The sequence below is a fragment of the Bombus huntii genome, chromosome 9 (assembly GCF_024542735.1).
Source record: "Bombus huntii isolate Logan2020A chromosome 9, iyBomHunt1.1, whole genome shotgun sequence".
NCBI lineage: Eukaryota > Metazoa > Arthropoda > Insecta > Hymenoptera > Apidae > Bombus > Bombus huntii.
In genome coordinates, this window is record NC_066246.1 from 10,771,005 (window position 1) to 10,797,739 (window position 26,735).

Here is a 26,735-nt window from a genome sequence, read left to right on the forward strand (position 1 = left end):
TGAAAGAAAGAAGAACGGTAGGTACCTTTGTTCTTAAGCTAGTTAGTAATTATCTTAATAAGTCTATTTGGAGATTGTAGTTCAGATAAATGTACGTGTACTCGATGTTAGGATAAAGGATTTGCATTGTACGTGAACTATTTACTTACGTTTCTATATATACAGGTTTATTCTAATCTACGTGACATGTAGGAATTGAATTAGATGCGTTTCTATGACGATCGATTATGGATTGTTTATGTTGTGTGCCATAGAAACGGCTTTAGATAACGCTAAACTAATCTATACAGTTGGATCTATCAGGCAAGGACTTATGGTCCTATTGATCGAAAGCTCGCTAGCGCAGCGTCAAACTGTCGAGTTTGATACGTTTAGTACGGTAACATATGTGAGCAACAAAATTTCCGTTTTAATCGTTACGATTTATCGTAAATGTTTACTGCTTGATATTTCTACCTTTGAGTCACAAGAAAGATAAGATGAAATAGCCGCAGTCTATCGAATCAGAACTACATTCAGAACGTCACTTTCTTAACTTAACAATATTGTGTATTTATATAATATATAATTATTATTGAGATATGTGTAATTTTGTGTGCTACACTAGGTTAGCCGCGTAATAGTGACATACATATATGAGTATGAGTGTGTGGGAGAATGTACGTGAACAGCGTCTCGTAAAACAGAAGAATCTCAAACTATTTTGATATCAATTCTAAGTGTAATCTAAGTGTTCCTATACATTTATTTCGGCTACTAAGATCCACAATTTGCAACAATTATATATTGGGTTGGCAACTAAGTGAATGCGGATTCTGTCATTACCACATAATTACCATAATAATATTAGTTGCCAACCCAATAATACCATTTATACAGGGTGGTTGGTAACTGATGGTACAAGCGGTTCAAAGAAGTTGAAAATATACAATAAAAATTTTTCGTTTGAGGCTTTGTTTTCGACAAAATCGACTTTGAATTTTCACTCGGTACGCGTGCATTTTATCACGTCTCGTTATAACGGATCTCACTGTAGATTTTTAAAAAAATTAAAAAAAAAAATTTTTTGTTCTTTATTTTCGACTTCTTTTTTCGCGTAGAATCACCCCCTTTCCGCTTGTACCACCAGTTACCAACCACCCTGTATATTATATATTTATATAATGCCATTGAGAATGTGCAATACCTGCTCAAAGTACCTATTTTTTATTACACCGAGACGAAAAAGTCTAAAAGAATATAAAGTATGGTACATAGAGATCACGTCAGAAAGGACACGAGTTACAATCGAACCAAGATGAGAAACACCATCAATTATTAACATCATTTATATATTTAGTATCTTAGGAATTAATAAATTTCAATAATACAGTGCGCTCACGCCTCTTAATTTGATTAAAAAAGTGAAAGATATCGAACGTTTTAAATGGCCCTTTCTCTACTCGTTTTCGCCGATAAATCCGATTAGAGTTGCTAACTGAATGTGGTATATAAATTTCCAGAATATTTAATCGAAACTAAAATGTACTAAGAAGCAAAAAATGTACTAAATGTGGAGGTTAAATTCTGTGCTTAAAAATATAGAATCAAACACCACGTCGAAGATCAGAAGGCGGATTGATTTTCCACGAGACGGAATTAAACGTTCGCTTTGAGATTTCATTGTAGCAACCGTTCTCGTGGCCTGCACCGATCTTAACCAGGGTAAAATTTTTATCGCTGTGTGAAACAGCTGGTCAACTTCCGCTTCGCACGATTACCCACACTGCAATTTATGGAAGTTATAAATGTTGTGCCGCCACGAAAACATGAAAAGCCTATATGCTTCTAAGCGAGAATTTACGTTTTTAACTGAACGCTATAGCAATCGTAAAGCGCATTGGTTTAATGCAGTTTGCATTTTATGTTTCATCGTGATAACTAAAAATATATTTATACGCAAATCGGCTTTGTACATTACAAAAAATTTTGAACATCGATTGGCGAATTTCATTTTCCGCAGATGTTATTTACGGCGCTATGGAAATAAAAATTTAGTGCAATGTTTGTCTCTAGAAACTGAATTCCGAGATTTAGAGGTGTGAGGAAGCATCGACTAGTTGAGATTATAAATCGAAATGTGAAAGAAGAATTTATAGATACCAAAGGTTTCTGGGCGAACGGATATATCTTGACAATGTGGAAGTTTATCTGGATTGAGTAAAAGAGATTGTAAAATAGAAAGAAAGGAAGAATGTGTGAGTAAAAGTTTATATCCTGTAGAAACTATGTGTGCGGGATAGAAGTTAATTGGAACTGAGAATGGAGCAGATTTAAAGTCGGGTAGCAACGACATGGCTTATAAAAATCCTACGTTAACCACATATTGGATCATTCTTTTTTAAACCCCGAAACTAGACCTATATTATTTGTTATGACCTTTCGTTTAAAATTACCTTATCTTATTTTCGTATCTTATGATCTCACCACGTTTAACCATTTGATTCGTTGTATCATCAAACATCTTCGAAGAATCAAACGTGAGATCGTCATAATATTTGCGGGGCAACAAGCGGGTATGTTGAAAACCACGCGCATCGTGGATCTCGTTATCGATGATACTCGACATCCGAGATTTTTTACAACTCACAGCTCGCAGCCTCCACCGAATACATACGCATCCCCCGTATGGAGAAATAAAAAATAGCCTAGCCTTATTTCTTCTCTCGTACGATTATATTCGCCATCTGCATCCGGATGGAATTTTAACGCGGAGGATCGTCGCACCGTGGAGTATTAAGCCCAAAATGCGGAGTAAAATTTTTTACTTGGTTTCCAACATAATTAGATACACACGTAAAATGTAAATATAAAAGAAACATAAATATAAAACATAGTACAATTTTACACGAGAACGCTCAGGAAATTTCAAAAATGAAGAAATAATTTATTATTCATTACCATATATATTATTCGTATTTTTTCTAATATAGAATTTTCATATTAAAAAAAAAGAAAAGATTTTACTGGTAATTTTAAAATGATTTTATATTTAATAAATCATTAATGTGTGCGGAAAATGCTTTTTTCACTCTTGTAAACAAGTTCATAGCATATTATCCATAACGTACTAGATATCCCTACAATCTCCATATCGTATAAGAAATGAACATGCTTTTGTTTTTAAATGACTTTTAACAGTATTGATTCTGCTTAGCTTTTTCCACCGTGTATTTCGCGATCGAACCGTGTCGCGTGATGGATATATGTGAACGAAAAATTCGTTCTCCTCGTTACCGATAATACATCTCAGCCGCATATATCCGGTACCTGCAAATTACGTGGAGCCTGCCTATACAGTTGACAGCAAACACATCCTTCTAGGCTTCCCATTTTCCTTTTGATATTTATGCAATCTCTTCGACCGCGCACCACCCGATATGGCCGTAACGAAGCGGATTTACAGTCGGAGATAAGTCGTCGACCGCGCGCGCGGGGGCGTTCTCCTATCCAGGAAGTTATTCGCGTCACCAGGCGATAGTTCGTCGGGAGAGTCAGCTGAACTTACAGGCCATTCCGCGCGTCGCAGTTTGCGCGATGCAGTCTCTGGTACTCCAGCCTCGCATCGGTTCCACGCCTCGCCAAGATTTATGAAGCGCGATAACCTAGACGGTATCCACCGGAGAGAACAGAGCTTGGGACACTGGATTCGCGCAATAGAATGCTCTCAGCATGTCTCTTCTGTCCGGAGATGCGACAAACCTTTCCGTCAACTGCCAAAGTTGTACATACTGCGGAGTTTCTTTCAACTGGGGTGATTCCCGATGTGTCGACGTGTTACTTCTGCTTGTAACGATGACACACGCCTACAGGGATTTCTTGCAAACGTGACACTAAAAGAGAGAGCTTTTTCTTCGATAGTCCTTGAAGTTTTTCGCGGAGAATACATATTTGTCTTTTCCCTGTCGGAGACGTTGAATGACAATATTTTTTTCCGATTGGTCAAACGCTTACGCAGTCTGTGTGATCGTATTAACCCATTACAGTTTTCATTTGGGGATTATACAGAAAAATTTTGTTTTTTATCATGTTTGGTAAAAACTTATGTATTTTGTATAAACGTATTAACTCATTACGGTTTCCATTTAGGGATTATACGAAGAAATTTTATAAACTTCATAACGATCAAGATGTGCATTAAAAATTTGTTTTTAAAATAAATAGCATTCTGAAGACATATTCATATATTGAACATCTATATCTATACTGAATATCTATAGGATAACTTAAAAATAGAATGTAATAATAATTGGATTAATAGAAGGTTCTGTTATTTCATCGAATTCTTTTTTCTTTGGAAAGAAATCAATTAAAATTCAATATAACATCGCTATGTGGCAACTTTCTATATGGCAATTAATTTATTTCGTCACTGCAGAATTCTTCCTTTTCATTGATAAAACATTCAAACAACTCAATCCAGAATATCGAACATTGTTCCTATCAAGAAGTTCTACAAAGATATAAATAAGGTACCAATCTATCCGAATGAAGCTCTTCTTAAATCATCTGTAACACATAATACAATGAGCTAAGATATCATCCATTATAGAACAATTTATTGATCTAATTTTCAATGAGAAAATTTCTCCAGCAATATTTCCTTCTTTCCACAATCTCTTTTCAATAATTCATATTTTGACAATTAAGATATATATATGTCGGGTTTTCAATAAGATTTAAGGCGCGTAATGATTCTTCGTTTGAATTAGCCATTGTTTTACGAATGATAAGATTAAATGATAAGATTGAATGATAAGATTAACAAACGATAAGTTTAACTAATAATTAGATTAAAGAATAATAAGTTTAACGAACAATAAGAGGAACGAATAATATGTCTTACGAATAATGAATTTAACGTATAATGAGATTAACGATTTGATAGGTTTTACGAATAATGAATTTAATCAACGCTATTAACAATGTTCCGGGGTTCAAACGAATCCACGGTCAACGGGATAACTCTTTACTATGCGTAGAATAATTTTAAACACAAAAAAATACAATTGCTGAGACACTCGGTTAATTGCTCGATGTATCACTTTCCAAGGCGATCACACGAATCAATATCTGATGAAAATCTTTTTCGCTATACGACTGCATTTGTTTGTTATATGCTCCCTGGAGACATCGAGAAGGTTCCAATCGTTGTTGCTAGGCAATTTCTGTCAAAAGTTTGTTGTATACTCTTTGGAAACATCGAGAAAGATCCAAACGCCGTTACTAGGCAGTTTCTGTTTGGAGATTGATTCCTAATACAACGTGTGACCCATTATATCGACATCTCTAAAGTACAATTCTATGTGATTTCTAGGGAGAACAATACAACCGATCCACACCTTCGTCAGGCAAAACGTTTATCCCGTGACCGTGGCTACGTTCGGCGACCAGTTGTCACCTCGAACCCACTTTCGCTTTCACAAATATCAAACAATTACAAATGACAATTGCTTAATTACAGTTATGATAAAATCTAGGCTAAAGCATTAGAAGGCTTCCTCAAAATTACAAAGGGAAGGCTCCGGTTTTCCTTTCATCTCCGACATATATATATATATATATATATATATATATATATACGCTTTAACGTTCATAATAATCTGTACGCTTTAGTCGATTTGTAATAACGTTATTTAAATTTGACCAAAATTTGTACAAATTGATGATGAATTATTAATTAGAAGTAGAATTTATTAACTTTGTATGAAACGAGCAGACTGTAAAAAAATTTGAGCAGATAGAGTACATTTCAACTACCTGTGATATGTAAAAATTTTCAAATGAGATTGTAAGCATACAAGCAATATTCCGATTAATCTAATATCATAATCATTAACATGGTTATTATCTTGCTTGTGAAAGTCATGTTGAAATATGTTTCCCTTTTGATAGGTGCAAGTAAGGCAATAAAGTGAATTTAGTTATTGAGGTTTCATACGCGTACATACATAGATGGCCACGTATCGACCATAAATTCTTGAAATGAAAAATATTCGGAACATTTTCCAACGGCGTAGATCATATTCTCGATCAAAACACTCGATTGTATTCGTTGAATACACCCGTGTACAATACCGTGAAAATCACGTACATTGCTGCACCTTATTTTCATGTTCCGTCAAGCAAACGGAAATGTTCATCAAACAAGTTTCCAACTAGTGTTATTAAATGTCATTCATTTCAGTCTGTAACCTTTTGCATAATTGCTTCGTTTTCAACTCTAATTGCAAAATATTTTTCGAAAGTTTCCTCGACAAAAAGAAGCAATTATCTCGTTGTAATTTAGTAAAGCTGCAAATTCATAAGGCAGTCGTTTGCAACAAATTACATAATAACGAACTCCCAGTTGTAGAAAAACGAACCTTTTTATCTCCCACATTTAATTCCGCATCGAATATCGTCCCTCCTATAGAAAGAACTACGACAGCAATTCACGGAAATATTCGAATACTCATCACAGACAATTTTTATGATTATATTATGTGCGTTATACGAAACATTCCGCAATTTCATTGGTACTGTGATGAGGTACGCCTGCGATTATATTCAATTACATTATTGAAATTTGAAACCAATCTGAAAATTTATGTAGAAGATATAAAACATTCCTTGCAAAATACACGTAGTAAAAGATTATTATAGAATAATGATCATGAACATATAATTAACGTCAAAAACGATCTCACTAAATATTGTGACTTACTGATATATTAAACAATTGAATGTCGAAATACTTCAGTGATTTTGCAAAGTATATGCAATAAATATCTTGTAACTTTTATATAGACTTTCAGATTCATAACTTAGTATTCATTATTTAATTCATAAATTAATTAATTAATGTAATGATGATCTTGTCTCTATATATACATTGGATGTCTCATTTTAATCGATCACAAAATCTAAACTGTACATTATTCGAAAAAAGAGTTTCAGATAGAACTTGTCCTATTTCGAGAGGGACATCTGGCGATGGTCGCAGATCTTATCTAGGTGGATGCACCTTCGAGACTTCAAGGTAGTCTTTGTTTTTCTAAATAGTACAATACATTTTTTAGACGCCAGTCGATGCAGTTTTTTATTCCCTACAGAAGAGTATATAGGTACTTGATTCAAAAAATAATTAGTTTAAAAGATATTTGAAATTTAATATTATAAGACTTGTCGTATGAATGGCAAGGAAATTTGTATTAGTTTTTATTCAGTAATAATACTAATATATATACAAAAATACAAATATATACATAAAACAATACATATAACAAACAAAAAAAGAATCTCGCAAGAGTAGTGATTATTCAGGATCGAGGTAACCCAGCTCCAATCAGTGTGCTCTCATGTCTCTCGGGGATTCTCCTGGCTCCCGGTCCAGCAGCAACCTTGCGGTCATTGCTTCTTCTGGGGAAGGGTTGATGTTCACCAGACATTCTGACCGCCTCAACAAAGTAAGTTGGGCCACACGGTATCTCAGCGCTTGGTTCGCTTGGTCGCGCATGTCTGACAGGCGGATTTTCCTGGCCCATAGTGCCGTCCTCGCAAATTTCCGTGGCAACAACCGAATCAAACTTTTGTTCCAAAAGAATAGCTCTATCCCAAAAGCTATCATCCTCAAAATTTGCTAACACGGCGACCAGCAATGCCTGGTCTCAAACTTTTGGCCTTCGGCCAGTACGCCATAGGCTGCACGAGCATCTTCCAATTGAGCGTCTCGATTATTTGGCTGTGGACTCGTCAGTAAGGCTATGCCCGGTAGTCCCTGCCTTAGATGTAGAGGGAGTCTCGCTAGGTGCGGTATTTGTATATTCGACCGCTAGCGAGACAGACAGACTCGTTGTCGTCGTAGTAGTAGCCCTCTGGTGTTGGCGGTTGGTACCTGCGGATCGCCCTGGAGGTGTTACGACCGCGTTGATGTCGACCTGTCGGCGTCCTGTTGGTACCGATCCGCCACAGTTATTTTGGGAGATTGGAAGATTGACACGAATCTTTTCTTGGAACCGACTGTTCGTAAATTGTAAGATCTCCATCTTTCGGAAGTCTCGTCAAAAATTTTAAATGTCAGTGTTCCGCTATCCTGATTTACCTAGTCACTTCTCGAGCTGAGACGACGCTCTGGATTTGCCGGAACTCAGACCGCCCTTATATAGAGAGTGGATGTCATCTTATATTTCGAGTAATAGTGGAACTACAGTGGCTCACTCTACTACTCATTCGCTCACCGTTTGAACTAAATGATCTTTTTCATTTGTCTTGCTTTACACTTTTCTTTTTACATTTATAGCAACATTTTATAACAGTGTTAACAATATACAGACAGAATAGTCTTTGTTTTTGATACGCCAGTGTCAGATATCAATTGTTGCTTTTTGTTAAAATAAATATACCATTATTAGATGCTGTTTTTAACATACCGATCCGTATCCTTATAATTTTCTAGGATCTTCAACCTCAGAATGTCGCTTCAAAATAGAAGACGAAGAGCTATTTGCTACAATTCAGAAACATACTCGGATCATGATAATATACAAAATACGAAATCAAAAAATTGAAAGTTTTGGGCTTGAATGTGTTACAGAAAAGTAATTTACTTTATTTCACACACAACAGTTATATATATATATATATATATATATATATATATATATATATATATATATATATATATATATATATATATAGCTGTTGTGTGTGAAATAAAGTAAATTACTTTTCTGTAATATATATATATATATATATTAAACTCTGAAGACCTCGATAACCTTCTTACACGCACGCTTGTTGTCAACAGACTATTCTAGATTCTTCTAACAGCTACCAACCGTTTTTTGTCTCAACTCATACCTGGACGTCCTCTGACGCTTACACACACATTCACATGTACAGTGTAAATGTATCATCTACCTAACAGAATGTAATTTTTTGTACAATTGATTACAATTTTATATAATTGATTAGATTTAACAAAAAATCATCGTTCTACGTTAATTTAAAGAACTACTGCTGAGATAATGTAGGTGCCAGCAGTTTTAAGGTGCATTTTCAATTTCAGACTCCGCAGTCCTACCTACGTCCTTCTAATACTAGAATTTTATAATCCTTATTAAAGCACAATCAATTGAAATTTTGTTCTGTAAATTCATTATATTTCTTTCTATAATCTTTTTTTTCGCATCTTTATGTCTTTGAACAATGACGCTCAATTTCTCACGAGTTTCAAACACATTCATCTCATTTCTAATAACCTTCCATTACCTTGCTTCATTTTCTACCTGCAGTAACAAGTTCGATTCGACGTCTCCGTTAGATCCAATTAACACGGGTGATAAAGTAATTTACCTACTAATCTTTCCGAACAAACTCAATTTTACGACAGGGGCTTCATATCTGTTCAAATAATGAAAATTAATTTTTATGAAATTTCATAATATATATTTTGTACAGTATGTTGCACTAAAAAAATTCTGCAAATGTTCAAATACTTTCGTGAGCCACTGTACTGAGCTCTGTTGTTCGTTTCTTTGTTTGAATGTGCTCCTTAATTTTGGTAACTTTTATACACGATTTATCACTTCGCAAAGCACACACTTGGCGGCTATGCAAAATTGACATTTCACTGTGACCACTTTTCGTTAAACGACTCGTATCGACAAAAAGTCGAGTGTCTTCAGACTGTTAAAACGTTTTGCTTTTTCTCGATAGTCGTCGCCGAAGTGAAAGAGCAGATAAAGCAAGCAAGTCTGTACGTCGCTTCCGGGCGAGCGTCAGGTTGGTAGTAAAACGGACTGGTGGAGGAACTTCGACAAATCCACAGCAAAATTCTGCGTGCCCTAATAGAATCTGCGGTTTAATTCGCGTGTAAAAGCCGATTTTCCATGGACCGCGTATTTTACAGTTTCAAAATAGTTTCAGAAATCCTATTACGTCGATTACGTCACACACAATTCTCCTGCGATAGGAAGTTCGATTGTAAGAGATAATTCTTTTTTTCACGAAACGATTATTAAACACAATGTGCGTGTAAAGTGGACTCGTAAAGTTCTATTTTCCTACCTGAAATTCCATTTATTCCGACGTTCAATTTAAATATTATAGGCTCCATGTTTTGTTTTATGAATGAAATGAAGTTTTTGAAGGATTGTTTCAGATTTTATACCAAATATGATGAAATGGTTTTGTGCAATATTGCAGTAACCAATGTGACCGTTGCTACATCACGTTTGGAAGGTTGAACACGAAACGTAATTATAAGATTATTTGTTTCAATTCGGAAAAATCAGTGAGATAGATTTATGGGATATCCGACAACGATTTCCTTTTTCTTTCTTAATCTCTCCATCGTATCGTTATTTTCGAAAAGTTAATCAGGTAGAAAAAGTATTCGAACGTACGAGCCTGAATATATGTATATTCATATATAATCGCACGTTCGAACACTTTTATATATACAGGGTGGTTGGTAACTGGTGGTACAAACGGAAAGGGGGTGATTCTAAGCGAAAAAAGAAGTCGAAAATATAGAATAAAAAATTTTTTTTTTAATCTTTCCATCGAGACAACGATCTACAGTGAGATCCGTTATAACGTACCGCACGCGTACCGAATGAAAATTCAAAGTCGATTTTCTCGAAAACAAAGCCTCAAACGAAAAATTTTTATTCTATATTTTCGACTTCTTTTTTCGCGTAGAATCATCCCCTTTCCGCTTGTACCACCAGTTACCAACCACCCTGTATATAGATTGATATATAAGATCAAATTTGACTTATGAAAATAGATCGGTAAAATACGAACATTTATGGTCCCGTCAAGTCACACAAGTTGGACAAGTCAGAAGTTACGGATTATTAGTATTAATAAATTTTCTTGCGTAATTGTGACAAGGCTAGCATTAAAATTCATTTGACGTAGAACTAGAAAACTGTAACAGTGAAGTTTATAAGATATTAAATATTTTTAAAGCACCGTACATATAAGTATTTTGTACTTACTCGATGAGAAATTTCAGACAAGACGAGCACTCTTTGAAACCTTGAAAGTCTGCGAGTTCTTTCAGCCTTGGAACTTTCGATAGCCCCGGAAGTTCTCCAACTTTCGAAACCTATAAGAATGGTAGAGTTAAGTTGAAATTCCCACGATAAACGAGATTATTGTAGAAAAGTATGAATATTAGCAAAGATGAGGAAAATCGAAAAAGATAGTAATTTATACAAAATTCACGATTAAAGTGGATTTAAGAAGATAATAACGCGAAATGTAAAAATAGATTATTACGATATTAAATATCGTTTTGTGCATGAGGAGACGTTTTTATCGGATAGCGGTTTTAACAATAAACGCACAGCGTCTATAAACACGAAAAGAGAACGATCGTACGCTAAGAAAATGCCATTAAGATCGATTTATCATTGTCTTAATTAGAACGATTAATCATGTCGGGTCGTTTATTCGATCGCAGCTTTAATTATCCCTCGTTAACATAAAGGTACTCTGTTCTGTTTCGTAATGTCAGCTCCGCCGGTATCCTGTACTTAATCGACATTCTCTAACGAAGTTTTAATTTTCACTCGCTCCTGTCGCTTTGACAGCTTTTCCGCGTCTCATCCTCGCCAATCAACGCTAACAATTTGACACTTAACAGGCAGAGGATCTTTGGCCGTTTTTGAGAGTGTAGGACATCCAAAGAAGAGAAAGAAGTTCTCAATTAACGTGATTGAGCTTTCTCTAAATGTATTTAGTGTGGATACCGTCGAAAAGTTTCCAGTGAAATTACGAAAGGCCGCTGAAGATGCGAGACGTTCTCGTTCCGTGTGGTAATGAACCAACGATCGATTTCTCGATGACTCACGGAGATTCTTGTCTCGGCCATTCTAACGATATATTCTTTTGAGTGTTGTTCACAATCTCGCGAACTATTATTCCCTTTTTTTTCAAATTTTCTATTCTTACATTTCTTTTCTATCGAAAAACAGGGAGTGAATGAAATAGAGAGCTTGAATAATTTAAATTTGAGACACATACAATCTCTAATTAATAGAAGAAGTACATATTAATCAAATTTTTATGAAATGCGTTGGAAGATCCCAGAATATCCCAGAATATCGTATTCTGAAAATATCGCTGTTCGATATAGATAGCAAGAGAAAACGAATAGCTCGTGATTAAATGAACGACGCTGGGACCGGAAATACTACTGTGACAAAAAAAATACTAATTGTAATAAATCCGACGTCATTTTCCTCCTTTGATATATAATTTGATTGTAAACCCAAGATTTTCTTCTTTTTGTTCATCTACAGTTTCTATATATATGTCGGGTTTGCATTAGAATTAGGGCTAGGGGCGTGAAACGAATCTTCGTTTGGGTTACACGTTGTCGTTATGCAATAGAGAAGACATTGACTAGTGGAAATACGATTATTATAGAACCGGACAAGTAACCGTGGTAGTTAGGTACTCGAGAAACTAATGACAATGATCCTAGGTTCAATAACAAATCCACGGTCGACGGGATGATAGATGAACGTGCTCACAAAATTCACTGGTCCTAAGGGGTTACTCTTTTCGTCGATGAGATCGCGAGAGAGAATGACTTTCCCGTCCCGATGATGCCACAGAGGAAAACTATAATGGGGTGTGTCCAAGGACACGAGATCATCGGATTCGTCGAGAAAAGCCTTTATTCAGAAAGTAAGGGAAATTGGCGTTGCTGCTAATTGGTCAATCTCCATATCGGTGGTTAGAAAAAGATGCTAGCCGCCCTCGAGGGAAAGTAGCTAGTGGGAGACGCCGCTCGTTGAAAAATAGGTCTCCCCTATTTTCCCGTAGTTGGGACAAAGACTGTTTGTCTGTTTGAAGGACTTTAGTTGGCTAAATCTTAAGATTTATAACGGGCCCTCGGGTTAGCTGAACATGTACTGCGGAGACGCATCGACATCTGGCAATCATCTTACTCGAAGAATAGGGTCTGCGTGTGGCGAGCTACGAGACAGAGACCGTTGGAATATTTACTGTCGAGTGTTACAACTATTTTCTTTTTAAGGAGAGCTATAGAATTATTCCATGCCTTTGTTAGACAAAGCGTTCATCCCGTGACCGCGGCTACGTTCGGCGACTGACTGTCGCCTCGAGCCCAAGCTCATTATCACAACTCTCGAACAATTACAATCGGATTAAATAACTACAATTGTTCAATTACAGCTATAGTAGACTCTAGGTTACAATGTTGCGGGATTATCCAAAATTCCAAAGGCTCCGGTGTTCTTTCATCTCCGACATATATATATCGACGAAGATATCAAATCTTGCGTTCACCTTATCGAGATCAAAGATGCTCTGCGGTAGACAGTTAGCTCAACTAGTTGATTTAAGGTGTATGTATATATGTATATATGTACTTCAAAATCAAGGATTTCGGTCGAAGTTCATCAGCAAGTACGCGAACCGCTCAACGAATCTGTTACAAGGAAGCAGAATTCAAGCTCCGTTTGATGTCTGCGCCTGAGGTCCAATCGCTTTAACTATTAATGAGGCCGCTACAGACGAGCCAGTTAATCGACTACAGGAATTTTCTAATCAAACACAACACCGCCGGCAAATCGGAGGAAATTGACCATTATCGTAACGTAACACCGATCTCGATACTATCGTCCTGTTTTATTTCTTCTGGAAGGTATAAACTATATATATGAATACAAATTGCTTTCAAAATTTAGTTTTCGATCAGTTATACCCAATGCAATTAATTATCTTTTATCTTGTCTCCTTATCAAATTTTTTCGAACAACATGCACGAGTCTGCTGTTTCCGGCGTGTTAATTGCCTAATTAAGATTGGGGTCCAGCGAGTTAGCGACCAAAGAAAGAGAGATAAATGGAGGACAGTGGATAGAAGATAAGGTAATGCCGTTGGCAGGAAAGCAAAAGTTCTCAGCCAGAAAAGCCAGAGTGGAGCAGCAAGTGGTCGTATTCTCAGGACTGGGGGCAACTTCCAAAGGACCTCCGAACTTCTTCGATCCGCCGAAACTCTACAGGAGTTACTGGAGTGTCCTCCGGGTCAGCCTGTTACCAGATCGTGGACTTTGTCGCAACACAATTTTCCTCTGAAATTTTCCGCGCGCATGGCGACATCGCTGTTTATCGTGACTTTGGAAACTATCAAGGAATACTTTCAAGCTCCCCTTCGAATAAGGATCCTGATTAATTCCGCCTTTGTGTTTATCTCTTTCCTCCATCATTTCCCGTTCTTTCAATTTTCGAGCATGATGAAATCCCATCAAGGGTAAAATGTTATCAGGTTACTCGTACAGATTAATTACTGTTAAGTACTGAAGGCATTTGAACGAATGTTTGAGTGTGTCGGGATTACTATAAAATATACGCGATATGGATAAATCGTGTAAAAACGAAGAGCGTAACGCGTTTGTCCAAGATTCTAATTAAGATCGAGCGATCGTTAGCAGCATCCATCAAGGACACAAGGTCGTTAGAGTTAGAGCAAATTTAATTAAATCTTACAATAAAATCGCCGGCTACGATGAAATCGAATTACTGTAGATTTTTCGCGCGATATCCTGAGATGGAGGCCGAATATTATCGGACTGGGCGCAAGAAGGAAGCGATGTGCTCCTTCAGAGATCTCTACTCGGCTTCTAGCATATCCGATCAATTTTCGACATTAAATAGTCGCCAGGCATCGACGTCAGATTCTCGGGGCGTTGCGGTGCAATCACCCCGACACCAGAGTACTCAACGGAGAGAAGTGTCTCTTCCGGAATCAAATTGTCGGGAATAGGCCCAAGCTCTCGACGATCTTACGGTAGTTCTCGAGCCACGATCATCGAACTTTCTACTCTCGCGAAACTTCAACCCCTCCACGGAGTTCTCCTGTCGTCAACCCTCTCCTCCTGCTCATCTGTCTTTCTCGTTCTATTTTACTCTCTCTCTTTCTCTCTCTCTCCCCCTTTCCCTCTCTCTCTCTCTCTCTCCCCCTCTCTCTCTCTACGATGCCATCTAACCAACGACACAGGCGATGCGACGACCGTGCCATTCGAACTTTCTTTCCGCAGAATTGAATCGCCACCGAATCGGTTTGGCCCGGAAACATTGCGGGTGAAGCATCAGAAATTTCTGGATCTGGTGCACCCAACTTTTGGTTTATCCATCGCACCAAACCAAGGCCCTCGAAGATGGCGGATGCCACGGAATCGAATTTCGGACCATGAGGATCATTTCCCAAATAAACAGCCTTCAGCGATATATGCGTGTTCGTAAAAGGAGAAAATGTTGAAAATTTTCAAAATTTGGACGAAAAATAAAAAGATACGTGAAATATCCATTTTGAAATTATTATTTACTTTCGTGAGTGCTTAAATATTATATCGTTTTTAAATTCCTAATGCAATTGAAGTCAGACTGATATGATATTCACATAATGCTAATAATACAAATAAAAATTGAGACAATCGTTAATAAAATATACGGTGATAGATTGAGATATTACGTACATGCTACTCTAATGAAAATTGTCTTTAAGACAGGCATCAAACATATAACAAATACAAAATATCAAAACATAATATTCAATATAAAAATTACAGTAACGCGCAAAACCATCCTGTGATTGTTTTGAGCAATGTATTTTACGTTTTGATTTAATATAGTATATCGATCTGACTATTATCGATAAGAATGGCTGTGAAATGTAATCTTCCTCTTGACTGTCACTTTTTTGCGACCGGGATACAGACTGATAGGAAGATAAGTACGCGTGATGAATTCTGCCTTGTTTCGAGAACAATGGTTGAGTGGTCTCAATATGATGTCCTTTTTCCCTTCGGCGATTATTCACCTTTTGTTGTTCGAGTTATGGGTTTTTCTCATACGTCACCAGGCTTCGGAAAAAGCGATTGATAGAAGAAGCTGGTTAATATAAGGGCAATAATTAGAGCGTGCATTCGCGTTGATTAATGGGTTGTACGTGACGTAACACATTCTGAATGTTTTGTACGTGTAGACAGAGCAAGAGGAAGTCCTATTTCAGCGTTAAACAAGCTTATTGTAAACAGTTTTCGTAACTGTAGAGAGCTAAAAATAAAGATGTTTCTTGACATTTTTTTAGATTTACAAAAGAAACGAACTGTTTCTGAAAAATAAAACTATAGAACTTTCTAAACATCGCGTCGCCAACGTTGCTAAAGTTTCTCGATTTTCTTCGACGCTTTCGTCCGATCTTTTCCCCCAAATTTCACGAACCAGCTGAATTTCATTGGTCGTTGCCTACCCAAGCATCCGATTCTTTTTCAGAGGAAACAGATCCTCGACTTTGCCCGAGGATCTTTTCCCTTCCAATCGTTCTTTCCCCTTTTACTTTACGATGCGCGATCTCCAGAAGCTTTGAACAATTCTATACTGACTTCGTCGCAATTTTTGCGAAGATTTATTTTAAAACAGCTACCTGTTCCAAGAGCTCACGACGATTTTATTCCTTTAAAGGCTTTTTCTGTTTAACGAATCAGTCTCTTGGTTCATTCATTTCTACTTTTATATATTCACGTTGTGACATCTCCAATTTTATCTGTTTTTTCAGAGTATTCTTTACGCTTATGTGTAAAAAACACAAAATTATGTGTAATTATGTGTAAGTTACACAAAATGATATACCTGTCGATCAAACTATCTATCTCCCCCTATTGTCTACTCTATGTATTGTCATGCTTGCATTATATTTATTGGCTTGAATTTTAGTCAGCTTTAGATATAACGCGATAAATCCCATGCATCACATGCGACGCAAAGTACAAAAATATGTGGATGATTCAACTATCGTGTATCTCATATGATTCAAAGAACAATAAACGTCTAAATGATTAACAAAATACTTTATTAAGATTGTTGCCTCTTCCTAACTTCTTCATTCCACATACCAAACTTAATAGTTAATCATTTCTCCTATTTCCCAAAAGATTAATGCCGACAATAACCACGTCTAACGTAAGACAACGTTACAAACGCGGAAATAACCTTTCCTTTCCCATCGTACAATGATGCGTAGCACTAGCGAGAATAGGAGAGCGTAAAGTGCATTGCGTTTCGGCCTGGACTACTCCTTTCGACTTTGTGCAACGACGCCAGAGCAATTCGTAAGCTCTGCTCACCCGCGCGGATTATTTTTCTCATTTCCGTGCCAGGAAGTGGAATGCTTCAAATCTTTCGTCTATTTTCGCTCGTTGACGAAGCGCCGGCACTCGAAAGAACAGATTCATTCGGCGCACTCGAATTTCTGCTTGAAACGCTTTCATCCACCCTAGTAGAGGCATCACGGTGAAACGGAATGCTTCACCGGCTGGAAAAAAAATATCGCCCTCTAATTGCGTTACGAGCTCGTAATCTTCGGCAGTGTAACCAGAACGATCCACGATAATAGCATTATCAGAAGAAGAACGTTGTAAAACGAGCTCGTGTTCCATTAAAGATAACTTTTCGTTTAATTCCTCCTAATTCTTCGCGATAGTTTGTCAGGAAGCTAACCCCCGCTCCAGTCATTTTCAGCCACGTTTTCTTCTTTACTTCGCTCTTTCTGGTCCTAGCGTTCGCGAGGTTTAAAATGAAAAGCGCGTATCCCCGCCGTGTTTGTACACCAACGTAAAAGCAAATACGTGTATCGAGGATGATCAAAGTTTACTTCCGGATTCTTGGGTCGTTTGTACCACTTCTTCGACGAACTTTCGACACCTTCTACTCGAGAGACAATATTCCAGAGACGCTCGCGGAAGAAAACGACTCGGCGAGTTGTCACGGAGATGCGTTTCGAGGCAAACTTCGATTAAGATTCAGATGTCGATCCAATGGAGTAGTTCCGTGGCCAACGGGGAGCTGAGAACTGCTGAAACTGGATCATCCTCGGAATTAATGTAATCCTATCCTTTCCTCTTCCATTGATGACAATCTCCTAAGAAATAGCTGCGCTCTGCTTTCTCGTCGTCTTATTTCAATACATTTTCAAGCGAAGATCAGGATCCCTCGCGATCTTTGACCGTCACGTACTCGTGAAACGGCCCTAAAGAAACCCCCGAGTGTTCCTTTGGTGGTGGAATTGTTGTTCTTCGCGGGACTCCTTCCCTGGCGAATACTTGGATCGTTTGACCGTTCCATCATTCCAAATCATCGTCTTCCTCTTTTCTTCTTATAAAATCGTCCCGAACATAGAACAAAATCTACATAAGGCAGTTCGTCATCGTCACCTATAAAGAAGTCTCGTGGTCTCGTCGCGAAAAACAGGGAGCTGAATCGTGCAACGATTAAAATTCAGCCACCGATCCACGGGAAACATCTCGTTGGTCACTGGGGAATGAGAAGCCATCGAAGCAGGCATTGGATACCGACAGGTCGACTCTTTTCACCAACAGATAGTCGAGCGGCTACGAGAGCGATTCGTAGCCTCCGCTCGGCCGAAGCAAATGGAACGCGGCACAGGGCCTTTCCTGTAGGATCGATAGAGTAGTGGGGAGAGCCAGAGACTACAGGAGAGGGAGAGAGGAAAAGCGTGGGATCAACGCGATAGATTGGACAGAGAACGATATAGGGAGAACGGGAACGATGCTGGAAGAGAGCTGAAAGTGGGAAAGAACGATCAAGGGGGGAGAGGGAAAACGCGAGGGGTGAAACTAGAGGAATATAGGAGAACAGGTTGGGAGGGAATATTGGTGCAGGATCGGGCGAGATGAGGGCGCTTTAGCCGGCGGTTTCTACGTCGCGCCATCGTTGCTACGAGCGGCGTCGGCGTCGGCGTCGGCGTCGTAGTCGTGGCCGTCCTCGTTGCCGGCGAAAGCGGCACCAGACCGAACACGCAGCTGCCAAAGGCAGACTCCGCCGCTCGGTCCAGTTTGCCTTCCGCTCTCGTTTGGCATAGTACCGTCAGCGAGGTCGTCGCGTTTCATGCTGTCCGTCAGCGACTAGATATCGTAACCTCGTATCGTATCGTGTCGTGCCGTGTCGTATCGTCCTCGTTTCCGTTTTCTATTCCACCTAATCGGAGCCGGTCAAATGGATAGCTCGCGTAGAACTAATACGATCCGGAAACAATCTCGCGCTGGTGGATAATCGTGTGAAAGAAAGTTGTCGTTTTTTCGACAAGGGTGATTTTGTTCGAACTTGTTCCTTCTCTCATACCTAGTTGTTCGACGAAGGAATCAGCGTGGTCCGCGTGAACTGCGGAATCTTTGAGGTTCATACACGTCAGTTGTTCCTGGTCAACGTGATTCATAAAGGTACAGGACTTCATTATAATAAGATTTTTTACTGTCGCGATCGCGATCTACTTTCGTTGCAACGTGATTACTTTTGTCATAAATTATCTGTTTCTCTGTGTTACGACGTCTACTTTTTTTTAGGTTTTAGTCTTTCTTCGATAAAGGAAAAGTGATGTTTCTTCTTTTATTGTTTCAACGTCATCGTTGCAAAAAATATCTACACGAAGGGCTCGCGAACTGAAGAACAATCGTCGCAGTAACGTACTGACGGATAAGAGGTTTTCTTTCTCGCGTGCATCGCGGTTGCGAATCTATAGAACTCACCGGCTGATTCAGTATTTCTCAATTGCTTTCTGTCCCACATAGAATGGTTTACCTTGATTTTCGCGAAACCGATGCGGCGGAAGTTTGTATTCCAAGTTTCCGTGCTGTCGCGGTATCTGCTTTCAGGTGTTTCGTTCCACCGCGATTGTTCTGAACATTGTAAAATATTTGTTTTGCAAATGAAAAGATTCTAATAAAGAGTGGTACGAAATAGCGCGAGTCGAAATACGCCAGTCCACGAGTTTCTTATCGTGTGCTTCTTTTTTTGTTTCGTTATCCGTTCGAAAAGTCGAACGAAAACATCAAAGTTGACACAACCTTCCGACGTATTTTACTAAAAGCTTCCCGTGTTCTGTGTGTACCGAAGAAAGCTGTCAGGGGCAAACATTTATATCCCACTGAGTAAATCCAACGCGGAGAATATGATGGATGGTGTACGATCCTACTAATCGAACGTTGATACACTGATCTGACGTCGTCTGACAATTCTAGCTGTCCACGCGATATACGATATATTTGAACACTTTTAATTGTCCCTGGAAGAAACCCTATCCATTCAACGAGACATCCTTGAACTAAAAATTGTCATTCTGTTATCTTCTCGATATATCGCTATGAATAAATCACATGAAGTATCCAAATGGATGGTTGAAATCCATTAGACTTTGCAAAAACTAAACGCAAGTAGGAAGAATCAGGATATCCATTATCAGGATATTATGCATTCTCGACGAACGATTCCAGTTGGCCGGTAAAAAGCGCGGCTTTAGATAGAAGTGGGATAAAAAAATTCTACTTTCTTCCCGCGTATAAGCCGGCACATATATATATACAGGCCAGTCACCAATGCTGGACTTATGGTTTTACAGGGCCGTTATGCATTTCAATGAATATTAACAGGATGCAATTATTGAACGTAAATTGGAACTGAAACAACTGCTGTTTTAACGCCCTATTCGTAACTTTTGCAGAATTTTCGAGCCGCCAATACTCCGCTCATTCGTACATATTCATTTCCGCATATAAATTCGCTTTGCAAATCCGTTTGTACGCTTTACCAACTACTTTCAGACTAACTTCGTGAGTCTCGACAGAATTTTCTAGATCGGCGACGAAGTTACCTCGTGGGGAATACACTCTCAAGCTGTTCTTTACAGCTGAACTTCCGTGCCTACGTGTCCCGAATGAGGAAATCCTTACTTCTTTACGGTCCTTCTAATTGTTCCCCTTTTGCTCGGTGAATCTGCATCCGGCATTTCGGCGTTGTTCACCGAAAATTTAGCTGGATGAACGGCGGTTGTATTCAGAGATCGATTAATGTTCGTTCGTCGGATGTATTTGTCACGATTGTATTTTGCAATCAACAAGTATCAATTGACGGGTTTATGAACGAAAATTTCGTGCGTTTATTTCCAAGATTAATGTTTTAACGTTCAACGAAATAATTTGGTAGTCGTTTTGCGGGCGATGATATACGTAACGTGGATCGAAGAAATAACTTGATAGATTCACTTTGTTAATGGCTATATTATAAAAAATTTCGTAATTTAATACGAAAATGTCTCACCTATACAAGCTGGCTATAATTACTCGAACCCTGCTGTCGATAATGTTCGAACGAACTGTAAGAAATTACTTGGAAGTATCAACGATCCATTTTTACTTTATCGAACGTCACTTTCTACTTTCAGTTTTGCTTAATACCTAAAGAGTGTCGGTCGATTAGCCGCACCTGTCGGCTCCTATCTGAACGACAGTTTAAAGCCATCAACTCAAAATTTCAATACATAATTTACCTGCATTTCAATGGGCTTATCATCGCAGCTGGCGCATTAACTGGCCAATCAGATTAATCATTCGATATCACGGATACACGGATATCAGTAAACCGGAGTTGATATTCAATTACAAACGTGCATGTGGTATTTAACTAAAAATCAAGAAAATGCTGGTCGATTAAACGGAATCGTGCCGTAAATTATGCGCATCATCATGGTGTCGAAAAGAGTTACAAGAAAAAGTGTTGTTCTTCAACATCAACTATGAGAAACCTTTTCGTCGAGTGAACGATAAGTCATTGTTTGGAGGATCTGTGATTCCTGTACAAATTGAAGAGAGCATCGGTCGAAACAAACGATGTTCAACTTTCAATCTCGCCGGCGCCCACGCGAAGGGAACTGCAACGATTTCGATGGCACAGAGGAGTGCGAATCAAACGCGGTCCTGGCCGAGCTTTAATGAATTTCACGCGCTATTGTGCTCGATAGTTTCGCCCGGTCTCGTTTCGGGGCGAGAGTTCATACCTTCCTGACCTCGATAATCGGAGTAATTTCGAGGCTGGAATGGAAATTGCCGCGTTTCGCTGCCGTTTATCGAGGAAAAAGGTTTCACTGACGGTTCTGACACGCGTGGAATGATAAGTAAACGGCTATGTGTATCGCGAGAAAAGGAATATTCGGTCCACACCCCGGAAATTACAAGTGTACGTCGGCGAAATTAGTATTCCAGCGAGGTATTTAATTCCAAAATTCCCCATGGCTTGCGCCACCCCCGTGAATGGCATGACTGCGAAAGGGACACCCCATCTCACTACTACGCTGTTTATTTCGCGTCAGTCGTGATATTAACAAGCCATTTGTGGCTCTCCTCGATTTCATCGGCCTTTTCTGGCAATTTCTGACCGTGCTGACGTTTCCACCGCTCCTGTCTCGTTGATACGCGGCCACGGAAATTGTTTTTGTAGCAAAAGCGTCGAGCGAATAGCATCGTTCTACAGTTGCTTGTCGCGGCTCAATTTGGAGGCTTGTTTTTCCACCGGGAGGCATCGCGCTTGTTTTTCCACCGATGTCATACCGATTCCTATCGTCGATGATGGATATACAGAGTGGTCCGTGCAATTGGGATCTGTTCCTTCTTTCGTTGCAATTAGAAAAACATGATAGCGGAGGATGTATTTCTTTTGTGCAAATAATAGCGTGTATGCATTATGGAATTGCGTAATATTTTTTAAATACAATTCAATATTTTCCTTTACATAGATCGAGTCATAAAAATATTGTACGAAACACATGAAAAATACCCTACTATTTAATATCCTACTATTAATGCTTGTGCAATTTTAAATTTTTGTGAATAACTAAAGAAGAAGTGAGAATGATATTCCTCTGAAAAGAATATTATTATATAATAAAATTACAGGAGATTATCTTTTTCTTCTAATATTTTATTCGAATTGCAATTAAAAAGGAAATGCCTCTTATCCTAGTTGTACAAACTACCATATACTTATAAAAAATGCACTATGTACGAAGGATATTTCGATGCATAGTTTGTTACATCTGATCGATAATGAATTCACTGATTTTAAATGGTTCTAGAGCAACGAAGTGCTGTTATTTCAAAAATAATTTCGTTGGTACATGTTCATGCGCTGATTGAGTCATCTTAGGACTAAATCCTTTGATAATGGAACGTTTATTTGAGAAATAAGCAGCTAAAGTAGCGGTCGATCGCCATAGTTCTGTGTATCATATCGATTTTCCGTTCAAATTCCAGCGATTTACACGATCCTTCAGCTCGCTTTCTCATTTTTAGAAATTATCTTGTAATGCGTTGTTACGTGCTCCGCAAGGTAGACAGTTTCAATTACGTTAAGCTATGGAAGATCTCTAGAATTACTGGAAAAGTATTTCGAGAAGAACTCTTGAAAAGAACTATAAATTAGAGTTCTTAATAACGAACCGTTGTCGGTTCTTAATTATTCGAGGGGAATAAGGAAATGATCAAAAATTAATATTATCGTGAAAAGGGAAAACAAAATGAATTTTATCGATTACGAAATCGGTCTGGTGCGTGCAGGCCGACTTTACCTACCCTTTACTATCGTAGAGCGTGGCGCACGCCGAAAGAGCTTAATTGAATTTCTCTTAATTAACTGCTTTCGCGGCGCTACGATAATTGCAATGCACGAACTCTCCCATTACCGTAATTGTGGGTCTAATTAATGTAGTCCTGGCGTTCTAGACTCTCGGCAGGCAAGCAGATTAAATTTTTGACGAAACGTTCAAAGATTGTCTCCGGTTTATCGTAAGCTTCTTAAATCACTTTGCGTCGATTTCATAGATATTTCACGACTTCGCGATGATCAAATCATAATTTAAGCATTACACGAAACATTCTAAAAGATTCCTAGGGTTCTATTAGTATTCTATTCAAATAATTTTTAATTTAAAAGGAAATGAAGGTAGTCTAGTGGTCTAAAAAAGAAAATTCCTATGAAGAAGATTCCTATAATAACATCATTTATATACATGTATAATTAAACAGATGAAAACTAGATAGAAATTTGTTTTGTCTATTAAATATTATACAGAACACTATAGTTTGAATACTTTTTATACCTTTGAATATTACATGTATTCTGTGTATGTTTGCGTCTTCAAATTTCTCATAAATGTATAAAAATCAACAGCTTATTCATCCAATTTAGCCAGCAGCATTCAAAACCGCCATTTAAGGATTCAGGAGGTGAATAAGTAGGTAAATATGGCTAAATTAATAGTGTGTGCTGTTAGTGGGTAAATGGAATGAGCGAGATGATGAGATATACTAGGACGTGTAAACAGTTTTATCACCAGTACACGGTGACTAGATTCCTGATGCCAAGAAAAAAGTCCGATCATATATTTTGCGGGGAGTCGAATGAAACTCGAGGGGAAGAAACGAAAAGCTGCACGCTATACTCGATATACTTTCACGAGAGAACGAATAGAGGAACCATCGTATTCGACGAGAGTCTAGTACGAAATGGACGATTACACCGAGTGCTGTATAGTCGACATGGAACGAGAGATTTATGGGACCGCAGGAATTGCGCGGTACGTAACTGGAACGAAAAAATGCGAAACTATTCTCGCTCGGTGACTTTGCCTATTTCTAGAAACTCTGACAGAATGGTTGTATGCGCCGCGTTCGTCCGTTGTCTGCTAAATGCAGCTTCAAGTTTCCGGAGGATAGCATCGCATAACTAATTGCGCGACAAAGAAAGCCGTCGTATGTTTGGATATTCACGGAAGACAATAGCATAAAGACAGTAGAACACATAATGTAAAAACGTATTTTATACTATGCGTACTAGTTCTGCAAAAAAGAATGCTACTATAGGAAAATAATTTCAGTGAAATTTAATGAAAATCTGGTTAATTACTTTTATCATTGGATAAAGAAGAGAAAATGAGGATTTTGTATACTACGCGTCTCATAATTATTAAACCACTAAAAAACTTTAGTATGAAGATCGAACGAAGAAAACCAAATAAGTATATTTTTATCGATATTCTTATTTATTTATATTAATATCACTCCATGGATAAAATATAATATTGATAATATGATATAGTCGACTAAAGATGATTCTTTTTAAAAATAACTGATTGACAAAATTAAAAAAAGAAGATTATTAGGAATTAATATTTGAATACCTTTGGTAGTTTTTGGGTGGTAGATGCTCTTGTCTGGATTATGTTTCGATTTTTTGGACTTCAACGTGTACTTGGGAACGAAAAAATCCAAACCAAATCACTTCAAACGTGTTACTATGGACAATGTTTAGATTTTTCGGCTTCCAAATGCATTTTCCTATGTTAGATTCAGATTTTTCGGCCTGCGGATGTGAAAAATTCAAACCTAATCCTGAAAGACGCAAGTAGGATATACACGTAAGGAAATTTTGGATCGGGAAGTGGTCGACTGAAAGAAAGTGTCTTTTAGCGTTGTTTATTTTTTTTTTATGGAATTTGTGGAAGCCACAATTTGCAATTATTTAATAATAATAGGATCTGGCTTCAGCGAGTTGCAGAGTTATGGCGCGCAACGGAAGCAATAAGAAAATTCGTTAAAACGTGGTATAGAATTTCGTCTTTGTTACTGCGAGGAAATGTTAATATGACGCATACAAACTTTTTATAGTAAGTGTTCGCTTACGAGTCACTGCCATATTCATATAAGAATTGACAATTCTGTGATAGTTTTACATAGTCATAACACCCAGTATACGCCAGCTTTTCCCACCGCTGTCATTTTTCTTAGTTAGTCAAAGCTTTTTCACACGGTGATGTAGATGATTGGTTGAAAAAACTTGAAAGACTTCGGTCACGGCGTAGAGAAGACGTTGCTAACGCGGATTATTCGATACGGAGAGTCATCAGCAATGGTCGATTGCGATGGAACATGAATTTAACTGGGCCCACAGGTTCGTGTTTCCCCATTCATTCTCTTTTCATTTATACGCCGATGGAGTTCGTCGAAATTGCCATTAAAACACGTCGCTAACGATTTTTCAAGTATCCGCTTGTACGAGCGCGCGAATAATCCTGCGATCCAGCCGAAACGATTGCACGCTCGCGTACTTTTACTGTTCCATCTATAATTACGCGACAGCCGGTCTGGGTTACATTTCCATTGGGAAATTAGTGTCGTTAGATGGTAAAACTGACGCTAGTAGTCAATATCAACGGGAAATGTCGGTGGAACGCGTATGGAACGCGTCCGGACCAAGTGTGAGCGGCAGTGATATAAACTGGTAGGTAATCAACGCGTCGCGTCGTTCGCCCATAAAAGCGTTGTTGACTGTACTTCGTATATCGTCTCGAAAATAATCAGTAGGAAACAAATGGGTTCGTTTGAATGTATAAACTGGATAAAGACCCGTAAACTCTGTCTGACCGGTGCACGTGGCGCGCGTCTGCTAATTAAGATCCAAGTCATCCCATGCAGCCTTTGAACACTATTTTTCTGAATTCGAAGTACCGAGGGCGTGAAATAAATCAGGCAATCCTTTTAATTGAGCGGAAGCGAAACGATTAAACGATTACTCGCACCCCGACTGTCCTCTATTTTCCTCTTTTTCCTTCTTTTCCTTCCGTTTTTTAACCTGAATTTATTTTGATTGTTCGTTTCAAATGTTTTCGTCGAATCGAAGAGCGGTCTCTCTCTCTTTCTCTCTTTTTTTTAACAAAGCATTCGCATGATTGTGCAGAAAGGCAAAGTTTCAGGTAGCCGTGTGCCATTTCTCGTATTGCTTGATTGTAAAATAGTTCTGTGGAACGTGATTTTTCTACGTCACAAA

General features: G+C 38.2%; 2 protein-coding genes across 3 annotated transcripts in view; one reads left to right on the top strand and one right to left on the bottom strand.

Annotated features, from left to right (window-relative positions):
• LOC126869699 (glutamate receptor ionotropic, kainate 2-like) overlaps positions 1-26,735 on the bottom strand; it is a 150,728-nt gene that overhangs the window by 105,754 nt on the left and 18,239 nt on the right. The window lies entirely within an intron of this gene.
• LOC126869701 (glutamate receptor ionotropic, kainate 2) overlaps positions 18,912-26,735 on the top strand; it is a 288,271-nt gene continuing 280,447 nt past the window's right edge. Inside the window, exon 1 of one of the 2 annotated variants that reach the window (XM_050626575.1) lies at positions 18,912-19,303. The gene's annotated coding sequence lies outside the window, so the exon portion shown is untranslated. The remainder of the gene's footprint in view (positions 19,304-26,735) is intronic. The other variant, XM_050626574.1, reaches the window with a different exon arrangement.